The 25,569-nt window shown below is 41.7% G+C and overlaps 1 pseudogene; it reads left to right on the top strand.

Annotated features, from left to right (window-relative positions):
• On the top strand, window positions 1-25,304 carry LOC131403055 (olfactory receptor 2V2-like; annotated as a pseudogene).
• Window positions 25,305-25,569: the final 265 nt, after the last annotated feature.

Here is a 25,569-nt window from a genome sequence, read left to right as displayed (position 1 = left end):
ATGGAGCCCAACAACATGGTGCAGGAAGTCGACCAGGTGTGGGACACAAATAGTGTGGGTAGAAGCAGTGCAAGAAATATATGCTGCTGTTTGTGCATGGCAAGCCCAGCTGAGAGGACTTTGTACAGTGGAGGATGGAGGTGTACAAATACTGTGACATTCTCTCCATGGTTTTCAGACTAAGATGCTATCTGGCACCTCTATGGCCTTCAAAAGCATTGTGTCCAAAATAACTGCTGAGCTTAAAGGATGGCCAGGATCCACCTGGAAGATAAGAGGAGAGGTCCATTGGACCTAGGTGCAGGCCAGTCCCTCCACCCTCACCTGGGCAAAACTTCAGAGACTAAGTTGTTTTTCCTTCTCCCTTCTACTCTTGTCCCTCTTTTCTTCCGTGTTTATGGGTGAGAGGAGATGGTTCAGGGTTTCCTGCTAGGCAACTGAGAGGACACAGTGTAATGACCCCATAGGGGAAGGACTCATTACTCCTCGGCCTTAGGGAAGAGCTGGAAGGGAGTTAGCTTCACCAAGGACTTTCAACAGCTGACTCTGGTTCTGCATTCACAGCAGCTCCATGTGCAGGAGCAGGTTTCTGCTGTGTTCAGCCTCCAAGCTTCAAGAGTCCAAAAGAGCGTTTGGTTGCTGAAGAGTAGGAGTCACAAGCATTTCTGGTAGTCTATCATAGGGTACAGTAATCTTCCTACAGCTCAAAAAAGAGGTTTCAGGAGAATTCAAGGGCATGGGTGGATCATCTATTCTTCTTGAGAGCCATTTTTCCCATTTCAGCTGCTGGTGCCAGTTTCCACTCTGCTATCTGAGGACAGTTTTGATCTTGTAGCCGACACTGATGGATTTGTGGGAGCTGCCTAGAACTCTAAATAGCTTTGTTTCTTCCAAATCTTATAGTAAAATTGATGCTCCAGAAAGATGTACTACAGATATTATGCTCTTTTGAATCCTCTGTGCACAGAATTGGGGATGTGCCTGTGTGGCTGAGTTTCCTGTCTGTATAATGTAGGAGTTGGGCCTTCCACTGTGATGTTTTCTCCTTTTGATAACAGTGGCATGGAGCAGTGGCTCTAAGAGGCCTGCAAAGGTATGGGTTATTCAGCTAGTCTGAGGGTCCAAGGAGCACTCTGAGGTAAGCCGGATGTCCTGGGGGTCCAGAGGGAGGATTTATGGTAAGAGACGGCAGCGTGGCTAGACTGAGGGGATAGAGGGAAAGGCGGCTTTGAAAGGGCAAGTTCTAGGTTCTCAGGTAGTGGGTATTTTCATTTTAGGCCATGAATTGATGGTTTCAGATGCCCATCAGGGAGCTTCTGCATGGGTTCATAAGAAGCCCAAGCAACCAAGACAGATTTTATTCAGTAATAACTATTGCAGTATGGAAGTGTGGAAATTAATAGTAGAAATCTTAACACAATTGGTGTTAAGGCCTGTAGGGGGAGCTCTCACACCCTATCACACATTCTCAATTAAACCAAACAGGAAGAGATGTTTGCATATTGGACAGCAAGTAAAACTACTTTACTATTGGAGGAACATTTCTCTCCCCACCTGGCAACAGCCCAGCCAATGAGAAATGCCACAGCTCAGCCAATGAGAAGCCATTGCTGCCTTGAACTGTTACTCTCCCCTAATGGACTTTCCTTTACAATAGCCCCTCCCTACTGCCCCCATTTTCTCTATAAAAGGAGCTCGCCTTTTGTGTTTTCTGGATTTGCCTACGGTTTGCCATAGCATGCAGATTCCAAATTGCAATTCTTTTGGCTATTCCCAAATAAATTCATTTTGAGATAAAATAACAGGCAAATTTCCTTTTTAAGTTGACAGAAGAGAGTCTAGTGTAAGTTCAGCCCAAATTCAACTAGTGCAGAGGTAACTACATGTTTTAAAGGGAGGATGAGGGAGTGGGGAGAGAAAGCAGGGAAGTGGAAATTTACAAAAAGCAGGAAGGAGGATTGGTCCATATGACTAGGCTATCTGGGTTTGCTAACTGCTTGTGGACACTGGCTCCCACTCTCCTAGAGAGACTGGGAGACAGGGACCCTATCGTCAAGTGTTGGCTGACACAGATGGTAAATTCCTTTGTGAGCTCTGAGTTTTCCCAGGTAGGAACTTCAAAGGAGAATGGGTCATCCCAGGGACACAGCCTTGAGTTGTTAGAAATGATGCCAGAGTTTGTTCAAGTCTCTTAGGCAGGGTGGTAAAAGAAATCATTTGTGCTGGGAAACTGCAGTCTTTATAGGCCAAGGTTGATGGTAGTGAAGAAGAGGGCTCAAAGGCACCTGATTTTTGTCAAGGAATCTTTGTCAAAACTTCATATGAATAGGTGAAAAAGTTAACATCAATGCAACATGGTAGTCAGATGAGAAAAATGGGTGCTAATGTGCACCTCCCTCCAAAAATCCCAACCACCACATGCTTTTCATAATAAAAATGAATAAAACAAAACCAGCAGCCCTGGCAAGGACAGCAGGCCCCAGGGGCTATTACTGGAGCCCAGGATGGTGTCGGTGTCCAGCCACCGCAGACCTCGGCTGCTGGAGGCTCAGGAGACCTCGCCTTCTGCAGCAGTCTTCTGAGCTTTCCCGCCTCAGGACAGTGGTGGGGAGCAGCGCTGGAGGTCCTGAGTCAGCAGCGAGGCCCACCGACTGTGCCTGGGGAGGAGGCATGTCTCCTGAGGAGCCTTAAGGAGAGGACACAGACTGGGTTGCAGAAGATGGACGGAGTCCAGGGGGCCGGAGGGAGCAGGGGGTCTCAGAGCACTGGGTGAGTGGCACATGTGAGGGCTGGTTCCCTGTGTGTCCTGAAGGGAGTAAGAAATATGAAGCCAAGAACTGGCAGAGGACCGTCATGAGGGATACGTGGTGGGCTGGGTCAAGGGGTTGTTATCTAGAAACAAAGTGGTCAGCCCAGAGGACACTGTGGAAGGAGATATCAGAAATTTACCTCCTGGTACGAAAGGAGAGAGAGAGCCAGCGAGGGGCTGGGACAACCAGGGAGGGCCTGGCTACACACATGCACATAGCCACTCACCCACACATAGAGGGGTGTGTGTGTGTGTGTGTGTGTGTGTGTGTGTGTGTGACCTTCTTTAAGAAAAAGAGGCAGTTCCAAGGCTTGTTTGTGTGTATGGTAGGAATGAACAATAGAGTGAAAATAGATTGATGTTGCCAGGAGCCGGGGTGTTCCTGTGGAAGATGGAGAAGGAAACTGGAATGGGGGGAAAAGGGAGAAACCTGATTGGATTGGATTAGAGGTATCAGTTAATTTGTATATTTTTTGTATATATTTTCTAGCTCTACAAACATCTAGAAGCAATGTCACTTCTTAAGCAGTGAGTTCATCTAGGGCTCAGATCCTAGTCTTAAATGTCAGTCCCCACTAAAATGAACTTGGAGAAAGCTGATCCCGGGGCTGGGACAGAGAAAGCACGGTGTGCATCTGGAGCATCTTGTGCCAGAAAGTACAGATGTGCTCATAACTGATGGGGTCTAGCAAGAGGACAGAGAGGCTGGGCTGAAGAGGCTCCAACTCATCAATTGTGGGGCAATCTGAACATTAAAGTAAAGAATGACAAGAATTGCTCAACAAGCAAATGAGAAAATTCACCAAGCGTGCTGAGAGTCAAGTTTCTCTGTCAGAGAAAGGAAATTACAAAAAATACAGACAGGGGAAAGGAGAGAATGAAAGAAGAACTCTGTGACCTTGTGGTTTTTACTTTGTATAGATAGATGGAACACACGCATGATAGATAGCTAGATGATTGATGGATAGGTAGATAGATGGTGCATGATAGATAAATAGATAGATAGGGAGTTGGATATGTGTGCATACAGATGATTCCTAGCTCTAGCTGCTTTGAGAGCTTAAGAAACAATACTCCTGTACCAATGAGCACTCCTAGCACCCAGAACTTGGTTTTTAGTATTATTTTCCACTGAAAGGAACCAAGGCTCCTTACAGAAATGAAGGACTCCAGGGCTGGGTCAGAGAAAAGATGGGTGTGATATTCTCATTTATAATAAGAAATATATATTTAATCTTCAACCTAAGTTCTGGAACAGAGCTCCCAAAACCCTTGGAATTTCCTATGTGATAAGGGTGTCTTTTCATATTCATAACAAGCCCCTTTCAACCACACCCGAGTTTAAATTATGCCATAACTTCTGAAAAGTCCCTAAGGATGGGGCTGGTTGCCAGGGGAAGCAACTATGTGATTAGAGGGTTGTAATTTAGCCCCACTCCCCTCCCCTGGAGGGGTGAGGGGCTGGAGATGGAGTTCAATCTCTGATAGCCAATGATTTAATCAATCATGCCTATGTAATAAGGCCTCCGTAAAACCCAAAAGGAGTGGGTTAGAGGAGCTTCCAGGTTGGTGACCACTTGGAGATGCAGGGAGAGTGGCATTTGGAGAGAGTAGGGAAGCTCTGCACCCCATCCCACATGCCTAGCCCTATGCATCTCTTCCATCTGGCTGTTCCTGAGTTATATCCTTTTATAATAAACCAGTACTCTAGTAAGTAAACTGTTTTTATGAGTTCTGTGAGCTGCTCTAGCAAATTAATTGAACCCAAGGAGTGGATTGTGGAAACCTCTGATTTATCGTGCATTGGTCAAAAGCACAGGTAACAACCTGGACTTGCAGTTGGTGTGTGAAGTGGGGGCAATCTTGTAGGACTGAGCCCTTCACCTGTCAGATCTGACACTATCTCTAGGTAGATGGTGTCAGAATTGAGTTAATAGCTTGGTGGTGTTGAAAAGAACATACCGGAATGAGTCTCCAACATCCTCTACCAGAAAGTAAGGAAATGTTCAAGGAATGATGGGGAGATGCCAATTGTACAGAAAAGTCAGCTTTAAAGGACTCCCACTGGCCAAATTTGAACATCAAATAATTAATGGTGGTTACAGATTAAGGAAAATAGGAATCCAAGAGTATCTATATCTACACTGATATACATAAATAAATGAATGAATAAATGAAGGAGAAGAGAAAGCTCTACCCTACAATAGAGGTCTGAAATATTTCCCCACAAAATACTAATTACTTACTTATTAATTTAGAAGTACAAAACACTTATCAATCAACTTTATAGTGGAGGAGTCTGGCAGACACCATATTAACCAAGTGACGAAAGTTAACATTACCAGATATGACATAAATTTACACTATGTGCCTCCTGATACAATGCGGTGAAAAAAACAGCAGCATCACTTTTGAGGTGTTCCTGCCCCCAACATTCATAAATCATGAGGAAACATCAGACAAACTGACTGATACTCTTCAAAAATGTCAAGGTCATAGAAAATAAAGGCAAGGTTAAGGAATTATTTCAGATTGAAGGAGACGAAAGAGTAAACACAACAGGTGATGGTAAACACAACAGGTGACCCTGGGTGGGACCCTAGACCTATAGAAGACATTATTTGGAGAAAAAGAGACATTTTAAAAAATGGCTGTGGATCAGATAGTAATATTGGACAAATGTTAACTTCCTGATTTTGATGTATGAGAATGCCCTTGTTTTAAGAAATACACTCTTCAGGAGTAATGGGCTGGCCCGGTGGTGCAATGGTTAAGTGCGCACGCTCCGCTTCGGTGGCCCGAGGTTTGCAGGTTAGGATCCTGGGCGCGCACTGGCGCACTGCTTGTCAAGCCATGCTGTGTTGGCGTCCCATATAAAGTGGAGGAGGATGGGCACAGATGTTAGCCCGGGGCAATCTTCCTCAGCAAAAACAGGAGGATTGGCAACAGATGTTATCTCAGGACTGATCTTCCTCACACACACACAAAAAAAGTATTAAGGAGTAATGGGACCTGATGTTTGTAACTTATTCTCAAATGGTTCATTCCAAAATATAGTAATATATAAAGAGAATGATAAAGGAATGCAGTGGTGTCTGGAAAATGTTTAATAACTGGCTGTCTGGGTAAAAAAGTCTGTAGCATTTGCTGATTTCCATGGTGTAAGTAGTCCCACCGTGGCTGACCTCTGGCTGCCAATGTGACATTGCTAGTGGAGTTGGAAGGAGATGCACATGGTTGGCTCTCGGAAGACACCAGCTCCCGCACAGGACTCGTTTTATACAATTCCAAACAGGGCATTGGGCCATCTATTGTGATTTGTTTCTCTAACAAATCAAATAAATGCATTTTTGAACTTAGGAAAGTATGCTTGGCCACCTGTTATGATAAAATTATAGCCTTATTAACATATTGTGTATGATATTCAGAAAAATGAAGTTTCATTTTCTGTAATGATTTGCATTAGTTTGCAAATATTTTGGGATCCTACTCACAAATGTTTTTGTGATAACATTAAAGATATGTTCCTTGACTGTATGCGACCATTATCTATTCCTTTGAGATCATTTTTGTGCATTAAATAAGAAAAGCAGGGGCTGGCCCCGGGGCTTTGCAGTTAAGTGCGCGTGCTCCGCTACTGGCGGCCCCGGTTCGGATCCCGGGCGCACACCGACTCACCGCTTGTCCGGCCATGCTGAGGTGGCGTCCCACATACAACAACTAGCAGGATGTACAACTACGACATACAACTATCTACTGGAGCTTTGCGGTGGGGGGAAGGAGGAGGATTGGCAATAGATGTTAGCTCAGAACCGGTCTTCCTCAGCAAAAAGAGGAGGATTGGCATGGATGTTAGCTCAGGGCTGATCTTCCTCACAAAAAAAAAAAGAAGAAGAAAGAAAGGAAAAGAAAAAGAGAAAAGAAAACGTATAGCTGATACAAAAGGCAACATTAAATCATTTTTAAATGACCAGTAGCTCCATCAGCACATTTTAAATGATGGGAAGCCTGGCCTTAAATTGGAAGGGATCTTAGACATTCAGCTACATGTTTTGTGAGCCACAAAGACTGTGCTGGAGGCCATTCAGGTGGCCAGAACATTCAGAGTAGACACCCATCTCCTTCCAGCCCATGTCCCATGACCCTTTTGCAAGTTTCTAAAAACAGGGCATGATATATTTAGTCCTCCCTACTGTTCACATTTTCCATGTCGTTATCCCTCAAGACTGGGAACCAGTGAACCCAGCACTTATGGGTGGATCCCAGTCCAGTGAACAAACACACCTGTGAGGAGTCTGCTTGTGAGGCTTCTCCTGCTTGAGGCAGCCTGGGGACACTAACTCACAAAGGCTGAGAGAGGACCTCAACCTCCACTGCAGGTGCAAGTCAAGTCATCATTGGCCACACAGGAATCTTACATGAGAAGACAAACATTCCCATGAATTAGGCACTCCCACACATTTTTGCCAGGCTTCTAAATTGGTGCAGCCATATTGAGGTCAATTTTGGTACTGTCAACCAATTTATAAATGTGAACATTCCTGACCCAACAGTTCCACATCCCGGAATCTGTTCTACAGAAATATTCACACCAGTACCTAAAGTTACTGAGGCTGCTCACTGCAGCAGTGTAAGGTTGGAAACCACCTACATGCTACTAGGAAACCAGATAAATAAAGTATGGGGTACTGTGGCACTGTAAATTTTTGTGGTGTACATAAATTTTTACAGGGATCATGTATTGCTTTTGTAATTAAAAAAGTAAGTCAGTGCTTCTTTTCTTTCTGCCTCATGTCGATGGGAAACAATCACAAAAAAATCTTTTTAAAATGTACAGTTGAAACCTTCTGATTTAACAGTCTTCCTACGAAGTAGTGACATGACATGTTTTTATGTCTTTTAGCGTTTTCACATCACTACCTTTGCTTGCCTCTGTGGCATCCTTCTTTCTTGTCCCTCAGTAGCATCTTGGGCAGGGCCCACAGTGTTCATATAAATTTAATTGTTAAATGATCTGTCCAGTTTGCAAACACTGAACTCACATCCAGTTCTGACCCCTGACAGGTTGGGGGCCTGCAATGGGGAGGGATTGTTCTGCCTCCAGAAACCTCTCCTTCCTCCCTCTGACAGGCTCTTGCTGTTCCCTCAGCACCAGAGGCAAGAGAGAGAGATGAGGGAAACATCGTGCAGCCACAGCCTCGTCTGGGTCCTCCCCATTCCTCAGTTCCTGCAGGTTTGGCTGAACCCCTGACCTCTGCTCTGCCTTTTCATTCCAGGACACCCCAATGCTCCTGTGATGCTGGACCTGTCACCGAGCAGACAGCGTGCTTAGAAAGGATGCAGCAGGGCCGGCTCAGTGGCTTAGCGGTTAAGTGCGCGCGCTCTGATGCTGGCGGCCCGGGTTCTGATCCCGGGCACGCCCCAAGGCACCACTTCTCCGTCCAACCCGAGGCCGAGTCCCACGTACAACAACTAGAAGGATGTGAACCTATGACATACAACTATCTACTGGGGCTTTGGGGGGAAAAATGAATAAATAAAATCTTTAAAAAAAAAAAAAGAAAGGATGCAGCAAAATGGCTCAATATGGCCAGCTTTCCAGATGTTCTTTGACCCACAGGAAACTCACACCTTGTTGTGTGTGCCTTGTTGGGGGGCTGGGCAGATTCTCTCCAAGGGCTAAACCCCCAGTTTTCCTTTGGGCAGATCAACAGTCTTATCAAATAAGATGCCAAGCTCTTCTTGCAGGTATCCCCCAAAGTTACCTAATGTTCTTTTAGGGTTGGCTTAAGGGAGTGGCAGTACCCCCCTTCTCTCCGTGGAGGGCAGGAACTTGCCTCTCATGAGCGTTACATTCCCAAGGCTGGGAGACCCTCACATCCACCCCATCTACAGTTTTCTTCCCACCCCGCCCCCATTCATCAAAGGAAATCCGCTCCTCTTTTAGCCACTTATTTCACACATTTATTTCTTTTATTTATAGCTTATGGTCAATGCAAATTAATTCTATAAAATGAGAAAGCATGAAGAATCAAAACATAATTATGCAAATTAAAAATAGATATTCAACACAAAAAATACAAGTATAAAAGGTTCTTTCATGCACACACAGCAGCGCGAGATTCACCAGCTGTTTCAAAGGACAGCAATGCTTGCTTTTTGTCTTGAAGACCATGGCCTACCAGTTTCTAACGTCAAAAAACTGACTGATACATAGTGTTCCAAATGTAGCCATTTTGATTCTTAAAGGTTAAAGTATTTTCAAAAATTATGTAAAAGAATTATTGCAAACTTAATGATGCTGGTGTTCTCCCAGCATTCCTCCACCATGGGCATCTCTGGTTTGGCATCTGTGGCCCTGGGCCCAGCCTTCGCCCTACTCCCAACACTCCACTTGCTTCCTTCCTGGGCTCTTCCACTAGCAGCTCTGGACTGACTTCAGGCCATGTCGTGTCTGGTGGTGATGCCTACTTCCAAAGTCCTGGCCTGGAACTCAGTCCTGGAACCCCCCCCCACGCTGATAAGACTTGGGGGACTCTTCTTCCAGCCACCGGACCCCTGTGTACTGGCTGCCACAGTCCACATGAGGCCAAGGAACTCTTACAGTCTTCCTCTTTCCCAGCAACAATTTGGAGAAGACTTTGCAGACCAAGGTCCAAAACCATGTCATTTCTGGGGCTCTGTGTATCTCTCACTGCTGCTGCCTCCCTGGGATGCTCTCCAAACCTCCCTTGGAGGGTGGATTTATAGAAGAACAGTCAGCGAGAGCCCTAGGACTGGGAAACAGAGAAGCAGCAGGTGACCTGGGCAGGATGGGGGCGCTGGGCGGAGTCTTTGCTCAGCCTGGAGCTGGTTTTGGCAAGATAAGCCCCACGCAAGCTGGGGCCCAGCTGTCATCTGCCTTCTAGTAACCTGGAAGCTTACAACCTCATTGTGGGGCCAGGTACTGACCACGATTTCAACTGTCACCTTCTTGCTGGACAGGTTGCTTTCAGTAGGTCAAAGAAGCAAGAGAAGAGACCAATAGCATGAAAAAAATCAAGTCAATGCAAGGAAATGGGTCATTTAAGTGGAATTAGGTCTCTTTGTTGGCAGCATGAGAGAGAACCTCAGGCACAGTAGAAAGGTAACCTAGACTTCAGGTTTCTGCTCTGCAACATGAAAAGCTTAGACGCATCACTCCCATCCTTACAACAGAAAACAACCGAATAAACTAAAAAACAATATCTCCTCTTAGATCTGTCAGAGAATTGAGGTCACAGGGCAGACAACTACCCTGAACACTGGAGAGAGGTGGATACAGAGAATCACAGGTTACCAGGAGCAGAGCCCAAGTGGAGAAGTCCGCTGGTGGACCCAGTACCAGCAGGAACACAAACTGTAGTTTTTCAACTGCTGGAGGCAGATTGTGGACTAGCTGGAGAGTTCCAAACTCCAGGGGACCCCTACACTTTCTTGAGTTTTACCTTCAGGAGCCTCACTGAGTTCTCACTGTGAAGACTGGAGGAAAATCCCCTCCTGCTATGAGCAGGGACAGAGGAAACGCCACCATTTTGAAATATGTTGGAGCACCCTGTTCTTCCTCCAGTTCTCTGTAACAAAGACCAGCACTCAAGGGAAACTATTTCCTCTGACCTGAGGAAGAACGATTAGCCAACTCCAGCTGCCTCTAGCCTTCCTGTCATAGGTAAGGCAGGAAAAAAGCTGAGAATCATTTGTGAAGGTCATATCTCAGGGGCACTGGCCCATAAGAAGACTGAGACCTAATCATAGAACCATAGGCCACTCCCCCTCCCAACACCTCACCACACAGCAACAGGACCCCTGCACAATAACAGCAGATTGCAGTTGAAAAGACTGCAAGGCTCAAACTCTATTTATGAAGGACTTTCTGGGGTAGATAAAAACAAGGACACGAGAGGAACCTGAGCTCTCAGAGAGCTACAGCCACAGCAAACACAGTGTAACTCCTAGCCAGGTCAACATAAATCATCACACTTAATCACAGCCAGTTTACCTTGGTTCCTAATACCTAATGCGTTATGTCCAGTTTTCAACCAAAATTACAAGGCACGCTAAAAGGCAAGGAAAAACAGTGTGAAGGGAAAAAGAAAGCAGCAGAACCAAATTCAAATATGGCAATGATTTTGGAATGATTAGACAGGGAATTTAAAATAACTATGATTAATAGGCTAAGGGTTCTAAAGGAAAAAGTGGACAACATTGCAATACCAATGGATAATGTAAGAGAGAGATTGAAACTCTAAGAAAGAATCAAAAAGAAATACTAGGAAACAAAAAGAAATACTAGAAATCAAAAACACTTTAACAGAAATGCAGAATGCCTTTGCTAGGCTGACCAGTAGACTGGATATGGCTGAGGAAAAAATCTCTGAGCTTCAGGATATGTCAATAGAAACTTCCCAAACTGAAATACAAAGAGAAAAAAGTGAAAACAAAACAAAACAGAATAGAACATTCAAGAACTGTAGGACAATTACAAAAGATACAATATATACATAATAAGAATACCAAAAGGAAGAGAAAGAGAGAAAGGAACAGAAAAAATATTTAAAGTAATAATGACTAAGAATTTCCCCACATTAATAACAGAGAGCAAACCATAAATCCAGGAAGCTTAGAGAACACTAAGCAAGATAAAAAACTAAAAATCTACACCTAGGCATACCATATTCAAATTGCAGAAAACAAAGACAAAAAGAAAAATCTTGAAAGAAGGCAGAGGATAAAAACACCTTACCTATAGAAGAACAATGATAAGAATTTCATCAGAATTCCGTGCAAGCAAGAATTGAATGAAGTGAAATATTTAAAGTGTTGAAAGAAAAAAAATCGTCAACCTAAAATTCTGTATCCAGTGCAATTATCTAGTACAAGATAAGAAAAAAGAAATAAAAGGCATACAGAGGGCCGGCCCCATGGTTTAGCGGTTAAGTTCGCGCGCTCCGCTGCTGGCGGCCCGGGTTCGGATCCCGGGTGTGTAATGACTCACTGCTTCTCCGGCCATGCTGAGGCCGTGTCCCACATACAGCAACTAGAAGGACATGCAGCTATGACATACAACTATCTACTGTGGCTTTGGGGGAAAAATAAATAAAATTATTTAAAAAAAGGCATACAGATTGAGAAGGAAGACATAAAAATGTTCGTGTTCACAGATGACATGTTTATCTGTGTAGAAAATCCCAAAGAATTGACAAAAACTCCTGGAACTAAGAAGTGATTATAGTAAGGTTACAGGATACAAGGTGAACATACACAAGCCTATTGCTTTCCTATATACCAGCAATGAACAATTGGGATTTGAAACTAAAAACAACACAGTACCATTTACATTAGCGCCGCACAAAATGAAGTACTTAGGAATAAATCTAACAAAATAGGTACAAGATCTATATGAAGAAATCTGAAGAAAGAAATCAAAGAAATTCTCAATAAATGGAGAGATATTCCATGTCCATGGATAGGAAGACTCAATATTGTTAAAATGTCAGTTCTTCCTACTTTGATCTATAGATTCAATGCAATCCCAATCAAAATCCCACCAAGTTATTTTTGCGAATATCAACAAAACTAATTCTAAGTTTACCTGGAAAAGAGGCAAAAGAATCAGAATAGCCAACACAGTATTGAAGAAGAACAAAGTTGGAGGACTGACACTTCCTGACTTCAAGACTTACTATAAAGCTACAGTAATCAAGACAGCATGGTATTGGCAAAGAAATAGACAAATAGATCAATGGTAAAAAATACAGAGGCTAGGAGAGTGACGTCAGCATCATGGCGGAGTGAGTTTTCCCATGAACTCTTCCCCCGATAAGATACAACAAAAGGAACAGTCACAGACCAACAACGGAATCCAAGACAGTGAAAAGCTAGATCAGAAAGATCCACACTACAGCACATCTGAGAGTGGAACGTGCTGGGCCCCTGGAGGAAGTGGGGAGAGAGGACTCAAAAGAGTCACAGGGCTACCATCAACATCTGAGCACCCCAGAGAGCGGATAATGAGGGGCAAAAGAGAAGCCCCCCACACCAGGGACCCAGAGGGCAAAAGAGAGAGCCACCCCCTCCCCGCAAACTGGAACCTGCAGCTCAGCTGACCAGACCAGACCAAGCGATCAGCGGCAGACTAGACCAAGCAATCTGACCAGTGGATCTCAGCAGAAAAACCAAGGCAGAGTGCAGGAGGCTTAGATTACACAGCCTTTTACCACCACACAGTGGTGGCAGGTGGAAATTGCAACCAGAGATTTCCAGGATGAGGAAAAACAAAGCCAACACAGGACCCACAGTGCAAAGATATATGAAATCACCAGACCAGAAGAAAAATGACAAACACCCAGAAACCAACCCTGAAGACATAGAAATCCATAATCTAAACGACAGAGATTTCAAAATAGCTATCATAAAAACACTCAACGAAATACGAGACAACACAGACAAACAATTCAGTGAGATTAGGAGTTTCTTCACAAAAGAGATTGAAATCATAAAGAAAAACCAATCACTGCTGATGGAGATGAAGAACACAATGGAGTAGATAAAGGAGAATCTGGAATCTTTAAAGAACAGAGCTGACAATATAGAGGAAAGAATTAGCATTTTAGAGGATAGGAATACAGATATGGTCCAGATGGAAGAGGAGAGAGAACTAAGACTAAAAAGAAATGAAGAAAGTCTCCGAGAAATATCTGACTCTATTAGGAAATGTAACATAAGAATTATAGGTATTTCTGAGGGAGAAGAGAGGGAAAGAGGAAGAGAGAGCCTATTCAAGGAAATAATAGCTGAGAATATCCCAAGTCTGGGGAAGGAGCAGGAAATACCAGTAAGCGAAGCCAACAGGTCACCTAAATATATTAACAGACAAAGGCCCTCTCCACAACACCTAGTGGTAAGCCTAGCCAGAGTCAATGACAAAGAAACAATATTAAGGGCAGCTAGACAAAAACAAAAAATAACGTACAAAGAAACTCTTATCGGGCTCTCAGTGGATTTCTCAACAAAAACTTTACAGGCTAGGAGAGACTGGAATGATATATTCAAAATACTGAAAGACAAAAACTTTCAGCCAAGAATACTCTATCCAGAAAAAATATCCTTCAAATATGATGGAGAAATAGTAACTCTCCCAGATAAACAAAAGCTAAGGGAGTTCATGGCCACGAGACCCCCACTACAAGAAATACTCAAAAAGGCCCTCAGGCCTTAACAAAAGAAGAGAAAGGGAATACAAAGCTTGGAGCAAGGAGAAAAATAGGTAAACAAACTCAGAAAAATAGTAGATCTTTACCGGAATAGGTTAGCAACTATTTAAATACTAAAATCAAGGTCAAAGGAAGGAATTCACCAAAAATAAATTTAACCTCATCACTGTAAACACACAGCCACAACACAAGATAAAATAAGGTATAACAAGAACGACTTAGAAGGAGAAGAGGAAAGTGATTGAATTGACTTAGTATAAGGAAATAGGAGGCCATCAGATAATGGAATATCTGATACACAAGATTTTTTACACAAACCTCAAGGTAACCACTAAACAAATAATCAAAACAAAATCACAAATGATAAACAAAGAGAAAACTAGAAGAGTCATAAGACAGAACAACCAAACTGAATTGGCAGTCCAAAACAAATGGGACAAGAAACAAAGGAAACACAAAAGAACCAGAAAATAAGTGACAAAACAGCAACATTAAGCCTTCATATATCAATAATTACCCTAAATGTAAATGGATTGAACTCTCCAATCAAAAGATACAGAGTGGCAGGATGGATTAAAAAGCAAGACCCAACAATATGCTGCCTCCAGAAAACACATCTCAGAACTAAAGCCAAGCACAGGCTCAGAGTGAAAGGACGGAAGACGATATTTGAAGCTAATGGCAAACAAAAGAAAGCAGGTGTTGCCATACTCATATCAGACAAAGTAGACTTCAAGATAAAACAGGTTAAGAGAGACAAAGAAGGGAAATGTATAATAATAAAAGGGGCACTCCACCAAGAAGACATATCACTTATAAATATATATGCACCCAACATAGGAGCACCAATATACATAAAGTAACTATTAACAAACCTAAAAGGAGACATTAACAACAACACAATAATAGTAGGGGATCTTAATACCCCACTTACATCAATGGATAGATCATCCAGACAAAAAGTCAATAAAGAAATAGTAGACTTAAATGAAAAACTGGATGAGATGGACCTAGTAGACATATACAGAGCACTCCATCCAAAAACAGCTGACTACACGTTCTTCTCAAGCGTGCATGGAACATTCTCAAGGATAGACCATATGTTGGGAAACAAAGCAAGCCTCAATGAATTTAAGAAGATTGAAATCATAACAAGCATCTTTTCAGACCATAATGCTATGAAACTGGAAATGAACCATGAAAAAAACTGGGAACGTGACAAAAATGTGGAGATTAAACAAGACGCTACTGAAAAACCAATGGATCATTGATGAAATTAAAGGAGAAATCAAAAACTATCGGGAAACAATCAAAAATGAAAATATGCCATACCAAACCATATGGGATGCAGCAAAAGCGGTCCTGAGAGGGAAACTCATAGTGATACAAGCCCACCTTAACAAACAAGAAAAATCCCAAATAGGCAACCTTAAATTATACCTAACAGAACTAGAAAAAGAAGAACAAACAAAGCCCAAAGTCAGCAGAAGAAGAGAAATAATAAAAATCAGAGCAGAAATAAATGAAATTGAGACCAAGAAAACAGTAGAAAGGATTAATGAAACAAATAGTTGGTTCTTTGAGAAGATAAACAAAATCAACAAACCCTTAGGCAGGCTTACTAAGAAAAAAAGAGAAAAGGCTCAAGTAAATAAAATTAGAAATGAAAGAGGAGAAATTACAATGGATACCACGGAAATACAGAGGATTGTAAGAGAATACTATGAGAAATTATATGCCAACAAATTGGACAATCTAGAAGAAATGGATAAATTCTTAGACTCATACAACCCCCCAAAACTGAACCAAGAAGAAATGGAGAATCTGAATAGACAAATCACAAGTAAAAAGATTGAAATAGTAATCAAAAACCTCCCAAAAAATAAAAGTCCAGGACCAGATGGCTTCTCTGGTGAATTTTGTCAAACATTCAAAGAAGATTTGATACCCATCCTTCTCAAACTATTCCAAAAAATAGAGGAAGATGGAACACTTCCTAAATCATTCTATGAGGCCAACATCACCCTGATACCAAAGCCAAACAAAGACAATACAAAGAAAGAAAATTACAGGCCAATATCACTGTTGAACATAGATGCAAAAATACTCAACAAAATATCGGCAAACCGAATACAGCAATACATTAGAAAGATCATACACCACGATCAAGTGGGATTTATACCAGGGACACAGGGATGGTTCAACATCTGCAAATCAATCAACGTGATACATCACATCAACAGAAAAAAGAATAAAAACCACACGGTCATCTCTATAGACACAGAGAAGGCATTTGACAAGATACAACATCCTTTTATGATAAAAACTCTCAACCAAATGGGTATAGAAGGAAAGTACCTCAACATAATAAAGGATATTTATGACAAACCCACAGCCAACATCATACTCAATGTGGAAAGACTGAAAGCCATTCCTCTGAGAACAGGAATGAGGCAGGGCTGCCCACTCTCACCACTCCTGTTCAACATAGTACTGGAGGTTTTGGCCAGAGCAGTTAGGCAAGAAAAAGGAATAAAAGGAATCCAAATAGGCAACGAAGAAGTGAAACTCTCACTATTTGCAGATGACTTGATTTTATATATAGAAAACCCTAAATAATCCGTTGGAAAACTACTAGAAATAATCAACAACTACAGCTAAGTCACAGGGTATGAAATCAATCTACAAAAATCAGTTACATTTCTGTATGCTAATAATGAACTAACAGAAGGAGAGCTCAAAAAGATAATACCATTTACAATTGCATCACAAAGAATAAAATACCTAGGAATAAATCTTACCAAGGAGGTGAAGGACCTATACAATGAGAACTACAAGACATTACTGAAAGAAATCTATGATGACATAAAGAAATGGAAAGATATCCCATGCACATGGATTGGAAGAATAAACATAGTTAAAATGTCTATATTACCTAAAGCAATCTACAGATTCAGTGCAATCCCAATCAGAATCCCAATGACATTCTTCACAGAAATAGAAAAAGAAATAATAAAATTTATATGGGGCAACAAAAGACCCCGAATAGCTAAAGAAATCCTAAGAAAAAAGAACAAAGCAGGAGGCATCACAATCCCTGACTTCAAAACATACTACAAAGCAATAGTAATCAAAACAGCATGGTACTGGTACAAAAACAGACACACAGATCAATGGAACAGAATTGAAAGCCCAGAAATAAAACCACACATATATGGACAGCTAATTTTCGACAAAGGTGCTAAGAAAATGCAATGGAGAAAGGAAAATCTCTTCAATAAATGGTGTTAGGAAAACTGGACAGCCACATGCAAAAGAATGAAAGTGGACCATCTGCTATCATCATTCACAAAAATTAACTCAAAATGGATCAAAGACCTGAAGGTGAGACCTGAAACAATAAAACTCATAGAAGAAAATATAGGCAACACACTATTTGACATTGGTCCTAAAGGAATCTTTTCTGATGAAATGCCTACCCAGACTAGGGAAACTAAAGAAAAAATAAGCAAGTGGGACTTTATCAGATTAAAGAGCTTCTACAAGACAAACGAAACCAGAATCAAGATGAACAGACAACCCACCAGCTGGGAGAGAATATTTGCAAAACATACATCTGACAAGGGGTTGATCTCCACAATATATAAAGAACGCACACAACTGAACAACAAAAAGCAAACAACCCAATCAAAAAATGGGCAGAGGAAATGAACAGACACTTCTCCAAAGAAGATATACAGATGACCAATAGGCACATGAAAAGATGTTCAACATCACTAATCATCAGGGAAATGCAAATCAAAGCAACACTAAGATATCACCTCATGCCTGTTAGAATGGCTATAATCACCAAGACAAAAAACAACAAGTGCTGTAGAGGATGTGGAGAAACAGGAACCCTCATACACAGCTGGTGGGAATGCCAACTGGTGCAGCCTCTATGGAAAACGGTATGGAGATTCCTCAAAGAATTAAAAATAGAGATGCCCTATGACCCAGCCATCCCATTACTGGGAATCTATCCAACGAACCTGAAATCAACAATCCAAAGAGGCTTATGCAATAAAATGAAGAGTAAAAATCACACGATCATCTCACTAGATGCAGAGAAAGCATTTGACAAGATACAGCACCCATTTATGATAAAAACTCTGAATAAAATGGGTATAGAAGGAAAGTACCTCAACATAATAAAGACCATATATGAGAAACCCACAGCTAATATCATCCTCAATGGTGAAAAACTGAAAGCTATCCCTCTAAGAACAGGAACCAGACAAGGATGCCCACTGTCACCCCTCTTATTTAACATAGTACTGGAAGTCCTAGCCAGAGCAATCAGGCAAGAGAAAGAAATAAAAAGGATCCAAATTGGAAAGGAAGAAGTGAAACTGTCACTATTTGCAGATGACATGATTTTATATATAGAAAACCCTAAAGAATCCACCAGAAAACTTTTAGAAGTAATAAACAAATATGGTAAATTTGCAGGATACAAAATCAATGTACAAAAATCAGTTGCATTTCTATACACTAGTAACGAAGTAGAAGAAAGAGAAATTAAGAATACCATCCCATTTACAATTGCAACAAAAAGAATAAAATACCTAAGAATAAACTTAACCAAAGAGGTGAAAGAGCTGTACACGGAAAACTATAAAACATTGCTGAAAGAAATTGAAGAAGACACAAAGAAATGGAAAGATATTCCGTGTTCTTGAATTGGAAGAATTAACATAGTTAAGATGTCCATACTTCCTAAAGCCATCTATAGATTCAATGCAATCCCTATCAAAGTTCCAACAACATTTTTCACAGAAATAGAACAAAGAATCCTAAAATTTATTTGGAACAAAAAAAGACCCCAAATAAGTAAAGGAATCCTGTGAAAAAAGAACAAAGCTGGAGGTATCACACTCCCTGATTTCAAAATATACTACAAAGCTATAGCAACCAAAACAGCATGGTACTGGCACAAAAACAGACACACAGATTAACGGAATAGAATCCAAAGCCCAGAAATAAACCCACACATCTATGGACAGCTAATCTTGGACAAAGGAGCCAAGAACATACAATGGAGAAAAGAAAGTGTCTTCAACAAATGGTGTTGGAAAAACTGGACAGCCACATGCAAAAAAATGAAAGTAGACCCTTACCTTACACCATACACAAAAATTAAGTCAAAATGGATTAAAGACTTGAATGTAAGACCTGAAACTATGAAACTTCTAGAAGAAAACATAGGCAGTACGCTTTTCGACATTGGTCTTAGCAACATATTTTCAAGCACCATGTCTGACCGGGCAAGAGAAACAATAGAAAAAGTAAACAAATGGGACTACATCAAACTAAAAAGCTTCTGCACAGCAAAGGAAGCCATCAACAAAACGAAAAGACAACCTAACAATTGGGAGAAGATATTTGCAAACCATTTATATGATAAGGGCTTAATCTCCAAAATATACAAAGAACTGATGCATCTCAACAACAAAAAAACTAACAACCCGATTAAAAAATGGGCAAAAGACCTGAACAGACATTTCTCCAAAGAAGATATACAGATGGCCAACAGGCACATGAAAAGATGTTCAAAATCATTAACTATCAGGGAAATGCAAATCAAAACTACAATGAGATATCACCTCATGCCCGTCAGAATGGCTATAATTAACAAGACAGGAATCAACATGTGTTGGAGAGGATGTGGAGAGAAGGGAACTGTCATACTGGTGGGAGTGCAAACTGGTGCAGCCACTATGGAAACCAGTATGGAGATTCCTCAAAAAATCAAGGATAGAACTACCATATGATCCAGCTATTCCACTGCTGGGTATTTATCCAAAGAACTTGAAAACACCAATACGTAAAGATACATGCACCCTTGTGTTCATTGCAGCATTATTCACAATAACAAGACTTGGAAGCAACTTAAGTGCCCATCTACCGATGAATGGATAAAGAAGATGTGGTATATATACACAATGGAATACTAAAGTCATAAAAAAAGTCATAAAAAAAGACAAAATCGTGCCTTTTGTGGCAACATGGATGGACCTTGAGGGTATTATGCTAGGCAAAATAAGTCAGACAGAGAAAGACAAATACCATATAATTTCACTCATACGTGGAAGATAGTCAATCACATAGATAAGGAGAACATATTCATGGTTACCAGAGGAGAAGGGGGTGGGGTGAGGGTGAAAGAGGTAAAGGGGCACATATGTATGGTGACGAATTAAGAACTAGACTCTTGGTGGTAAGCACAATGCAGTCTACCCAGAAACTGAAATATAATGATGATGTACACTTGAAATTTACACAATGTTATAACCAATATGACCTCAATAAAATAATACTAAAAAAGAAAAACTATGAAGGACGAGTAGACTTATCAGATATTAAAATATACATAAAGTGTCTTTAAGTAAAAAAAAAACCAAATAGGTAGGGAAGGAGATTCTATAGTGGTCCTAGCTAAAAGTAAAGCTGTTTCTTGGTTGTATGCAATCAAGTTTTACCCGATCAGAGGACTAGAGGACTTTGGAGGAGGATATGCCACGTGAATGGAACAGCATGAGCAAACCAAAAAGGTCAAACAAAAGCTGTATTTGGCAGCTGCAGGTGTCAGATCATTTGGAATATAGGGCTTGTTTAGAGGGAGTTGGGGATGAAAAGCTGAAAAGGGAGAGTGGGACCACATGGGAACTTCAATCCGTTAGAGGTGGACGTGGGCTCAAAGTCTGACCTGTGAAGGGACCCACAGAGTGGCTCTCAGTACACACTGCAGTACACTGCAGTACGCAAGGAGAGGCACAGTCAGGGCCATTACATGCATGCTGGCAACGGTGATGCTCTGAACATAGCGGTGACACCAAGGATGAAAACAGAGGGCTGGTTGTAAGAAGCAAGAGTCTGTGTTAAGACAAACCAACAGGACCAGGAGAGTGTTTGATTTGGGGTACATGGGGTAGCCAGCATGGATCTTATTGAGCTTGAATGGGGCAATAGGTATCATTTTAAAGAAATAAGATGGGAATAGGAAATATTGTTTTTCTGGGACATGCAGGTAAGAATTAAAGCTTAAATTGTTTTCTGTTTGAGGTGTCAGCAAGAAATGTGATTGCATATATTCAGGCAGGCAATTGGAAGTTGGAGTTGGGGCTGAGGCTTGGGAGGGGTGTCTGGGATCCAATGGGGATTTTGGTCTCATTTGGAGAGACAGGAGGACAGAAAGATTCTCTGACTCCTCCACCTCAGCCTCATGGTCATCACCCTGAGATCTTTCCCTGAGTTTCACAGGGCCAGAAATGTAATTGTGATTTTCATCTATGATTACGAATTCCACTTCTACTAACCAACACAAAAAACAGAAACTTAACCATAAATGATCATGTATTCATCTGTGATGTTAAAAGATACACTGAGGCACATTAAAAATTTTAAGAGTTTATTTGAGCAAAAAGCAATTCCAATTGTGCAGCATCAAACTGGAAGTGCTTAGGAGTGCTCCACTGACAGGAACCAAGGGAAAGACTTTTATAGAGAAAAGGCAGAAGAAAAGCAAGGAAGTTATCTGATTGGCTATACTTAAGCATTTGACTTATTGGAAATCCTAGTTGGCTATTTTTGGTTGATTGTCCTTAGGTTTTGATATCTTTGTCTTGAGACATTTACAGGCTTAGGTTTGGGTTTGCTTGGTAGGATGGTAAGGCATTAAAGCCACTCAGCCTATTGGCCTCCTTGTTTAATTAATTTAACAGTGATGAGAGTTATATCCGAAAGGAAACCAGTACTGCCCTTCAGTAAAAGGATCTCTAATGTTTAAGAGTACAGATTATGGATCAGAAGCCTGCTGAGAGAGCTAAGAATTACAGAAAGGGAACTGTAATTTCCTATCTGAGAATTTCTCCAAGATAAGGTAGCTTGCCCTTCTAAAGATATTTTTCCCTCAAACAGCCAGGTATAAAGTATCTGGAACTTATATTCCAAAGGCCCCTTCTCAAGTTTTGGGAAGGGGCCCATACTTACTCACCATGTAACCTTGGACAATCCAGCCAGCTCCTCAGAGCCTCAACTTGCTCATTTGTAAAAGAGGGGCTAATTTAATAATCACTGTACCTTCATTGCAGGATCACTATGAGGTCAAATGAGGAATAGGTATGAGCACTGTGCGATGCAAAAGTCAAACATTATTTTTACTGATTGTGTATTGCCTGTCACTAGACCAGGCAGATGAGAAACAGACTGACAAACTCAAAATCTTTGATTCTTTGTTTTCTAGGCAACTTGCATGGCACCACCTTTCTTACATGACAAGATCACTTGTTAAAATTATCTGAGTCCCATTTATTTATATCAGCAATCAGGGTATGAGACTAGAACATGAAAGGCTGTGCAGACAGCCTCTAAGATGGTCCCATTGGTCCCCATTTCCTGGTATTCATGCCCTCGTGGGCTCCCTTCCCAGTGAGCATGGGCTGGATTTAGTGACTCACTTCTAAAGACTAGAACTCAGCAGAGCTCACAGAGTGTCACTTCCAATTCCAGGTTATAAGACCACAGCTTCTGTGTGGGGTGCTTTTGCTCTCCCTCTCTCTTCCATCACTCACCCTGGGAGAAGTCAACTGCCATGCTGTGAGGGGCCTTTGAAGAGGGCCTGAGTCTGCCAACAGCCGCACGAGTGATCTTGGAGTGGAGCCTCCTCCAGTCCAGCCCTGAGAGGACTATCATCTGGCCAACAGCTGACGGTAACCTCCTGAGAGACATAACACCAGAGGCAAACAACTAAGCTGCACCCACATTCCTGATGCACAGAAACTGTGAGATAACAAATGTTCCCTGTTTTATTCCAAGCTGCTAAATTTTGGAGCTATTTGTTCCACAGCAGTAGATAGCTCATACAAACTTAAGGAAAAAATATTCACTGCTGTGCTACCTTCAGAACCATGAAAATGCCTGATAGTTCAGCCCTGGATGGATCATGAGACAAGTGAAATTAGAAGGAGGCTGATGAGAGAGAAGAGAGAGAATCCTATAAAAACCGTAAAGGCCTTAGACAGTGAAAACAAGGTTCACTGGGTGAGTGTGAGGACAACAATAAAAGAGTTGTGCCTAAATAATGGCAGTGTTTTCCACTCAGTTGTTTATAATTATTTATTCTGTTATTTGCCTTGGGTTCAGATACTGCAACTATCATATCATCAAGGGAGTTTTATCTTTTTAAATATGCATGACTTTTATTCCTCGATTTAGCTTTGTCCGTCTAAAATCAGGCCATGCCTCCTGTTTCATTCCATAGTAACATATTTAGAAAAAATTCTTGACCAAAGATCAAGGAAAATCCCTTTTCAGTGACACGCTCCAAATAAATTGATTGAAACTTTTATAAGGCAGTGAGTAAAAGGTTCAGAAAGCCAGGTGCAAGTTTTCAGTCAGAAGGTTTTTATAAAGAAGGCTCTTTGATTTCTACTAAAAGTAACTTTGTAAGTAGGTATTAACTGTACTTGATTCCAGCCCACTTATACTGAAGCCTTGATCCTGGAGTTATTTAAAAGTCTCAGCACAATTAAAGACCTCACTGTTCTTAAGAGGTTTGGGAACCAAGTCACTGTTGCTCCCCATTGGATTGTGACTTTTTGTCAACCCAATATTGACAACAATGGCATCCAACTGCAGCTCTTCCTTCTCATATGGGGCACTAGAGAGCACTTCCATAATTGATATTACAAACATAACAGAGTGGCCAGCATGATAAACTCTCAGCACATACAGAAAGATATACAGACTAAAGAGAAAATTATGCTTGATTCCCTTCCCTTTCTGTAACACATAAATTATCTCATGGGAGTGAAATGACCTAAGCCCTCTTAGAGATAGTTTACCAAGTCCATGTGGTCTCAGACAGTAGACTCTGTATCATACAGTAAAGCCAAGACTTTGCCTGCTAAAGGGGATTCTCCAAAGGTCCCATGACACATAAAATAACTCAGTTTCTACTCATCTAGATAAGGATACACACCAGTCCAGATATGTGGTCCAATTCCATGAGCTGGGAGAACTCCTATTGCTGTGTCATAGAGATATGAAGGAGTGTCCTCTTCTATGTCCCAAAGCTTTTGTTGCTGAGGCCTCATGAGTTACAAACAAAACAGCTAGCTGAAGATGTGGAATGCAGAGGTTAAAGAAATGTCAGTCCAACCAATATTTTTTGTCCATGTTCACAGGTTACCGGAAACATCAACTGAGCCACGGAGACGTGGTTGAACCAATCATCCACAGATGACTTTGTCCCATTGGGCATCTTTTCCCACAGTCCAACTGACCTTGTACTTTTCTCAGCAATCATGATAGTCTTCACAGTGGCCCTCTGTGGGAATGTCCTCCTCATCTTCCTTATCTACACAGATGCTTGACTGCATACACCCATGTACTTCTTCCTCAGTTCTTCCTCATGGACCTCATGTTGGTCTGTACCAATGCGCCAAAGATGGCAGTCAACTTCCTGTCTGGCAGGAAGTCCATCTCCTTTGTGGGTTGTGGTATACAAATTGGCTTCTTTGTCTGTCTCGTGGGATCGGAGGGGCTCTTGCTGGGACTCGTGGCTTATGATCGCTGTGTGGCCATTAGCCACCCACTTCACTATCCCATCCTCATGAGTCAGAGAATCTGTTTGGGATTGCTGGGAGCTCCTGGGCCTTTGGGATAATAGACAGTTTGATCCAGACGGTAGTAGTAATGACCTTTCCCTACTGTGGTTTGAGGGAGGTGGACCACTTCTTTTGTGAGATGCTATCTTTGTTGAAGCTGGCCTGTATAGACACATCCCTTTTTGAGAATGTGATATTTTCTTGCTGTGTCTTCATGCTGTTCCTTCCCTTCTCCATCATCTTGGCCTCCTATGCTCGCATCCTGAGGGCTGTTTTCCAGATGCACTCTGCTCAGGATGGTGAAAAGGCTCTGGCCACCTGTACCTCCCACCTGACAGCTGTCTCCCTCTTCTATGGGGCAGCCATGTTCATCTACCTGAGGCCTAGGCGCTACCGGGCCCCCTGCCATGACAAGGTGGTCTCTATCCTCTACACGGACCTTACTCCTATGCTCAATCCTCTCATTTATAGCTTGAGGAACCGGGAGGTGATGGGGACCCCGAGGAAGAGGCTGGACCATTGCAGGGTTGGCAGGCAGGCCTGAAGGTCCAGAGCATCCTGTGCCTGGTGCTGCCACCTCCTGGCTATGTGATGTTGGGTAAGTAATCTACTTTATGTGAGTTTCAGTTTCCTCATTAATAATCAGGATTATGACACCCAAGACTTGCAGAGGTCTTTTTAAACCCTAAAGCAGTACTCTATAGCTCTGATGAAAAACCAGCTTTTTCCCCTCAGTCTTTTTTGGACTAATTCTTTTGTAAAATACATTAAAATGGAATACAGGACTTTGTGAACTCAAGATCTGTGCAGAAGTAACGCATTGGGATTGCTATTACTTATTATTCAAAATTGGAACTACATCTGCTATCAGAGGATGCCC

This window comes from Diceros bicornis, unplaced genomic scaffold (assembly GCF_020826845.1).
Source record: "Diceros bicornis minor isolate mBicDic1 unplaced genomic scaffold, mDicBic1.mat.cur scaffold_54_ctg1, whole genome shotgun sequence".
In the NCBI taxonomy this organism is placed as follows: domain Eukaryota; kingdom Metazoa; phylum Chordata; class Mammalia; order Perissodactyla; family Rhinocerotidae; genus Diceros; species Diceros bicornis.
Note: the sequence above shows the minus strand (reverse complement) of the source record. Positions and strands in the feature narration are given on the sequence as shown.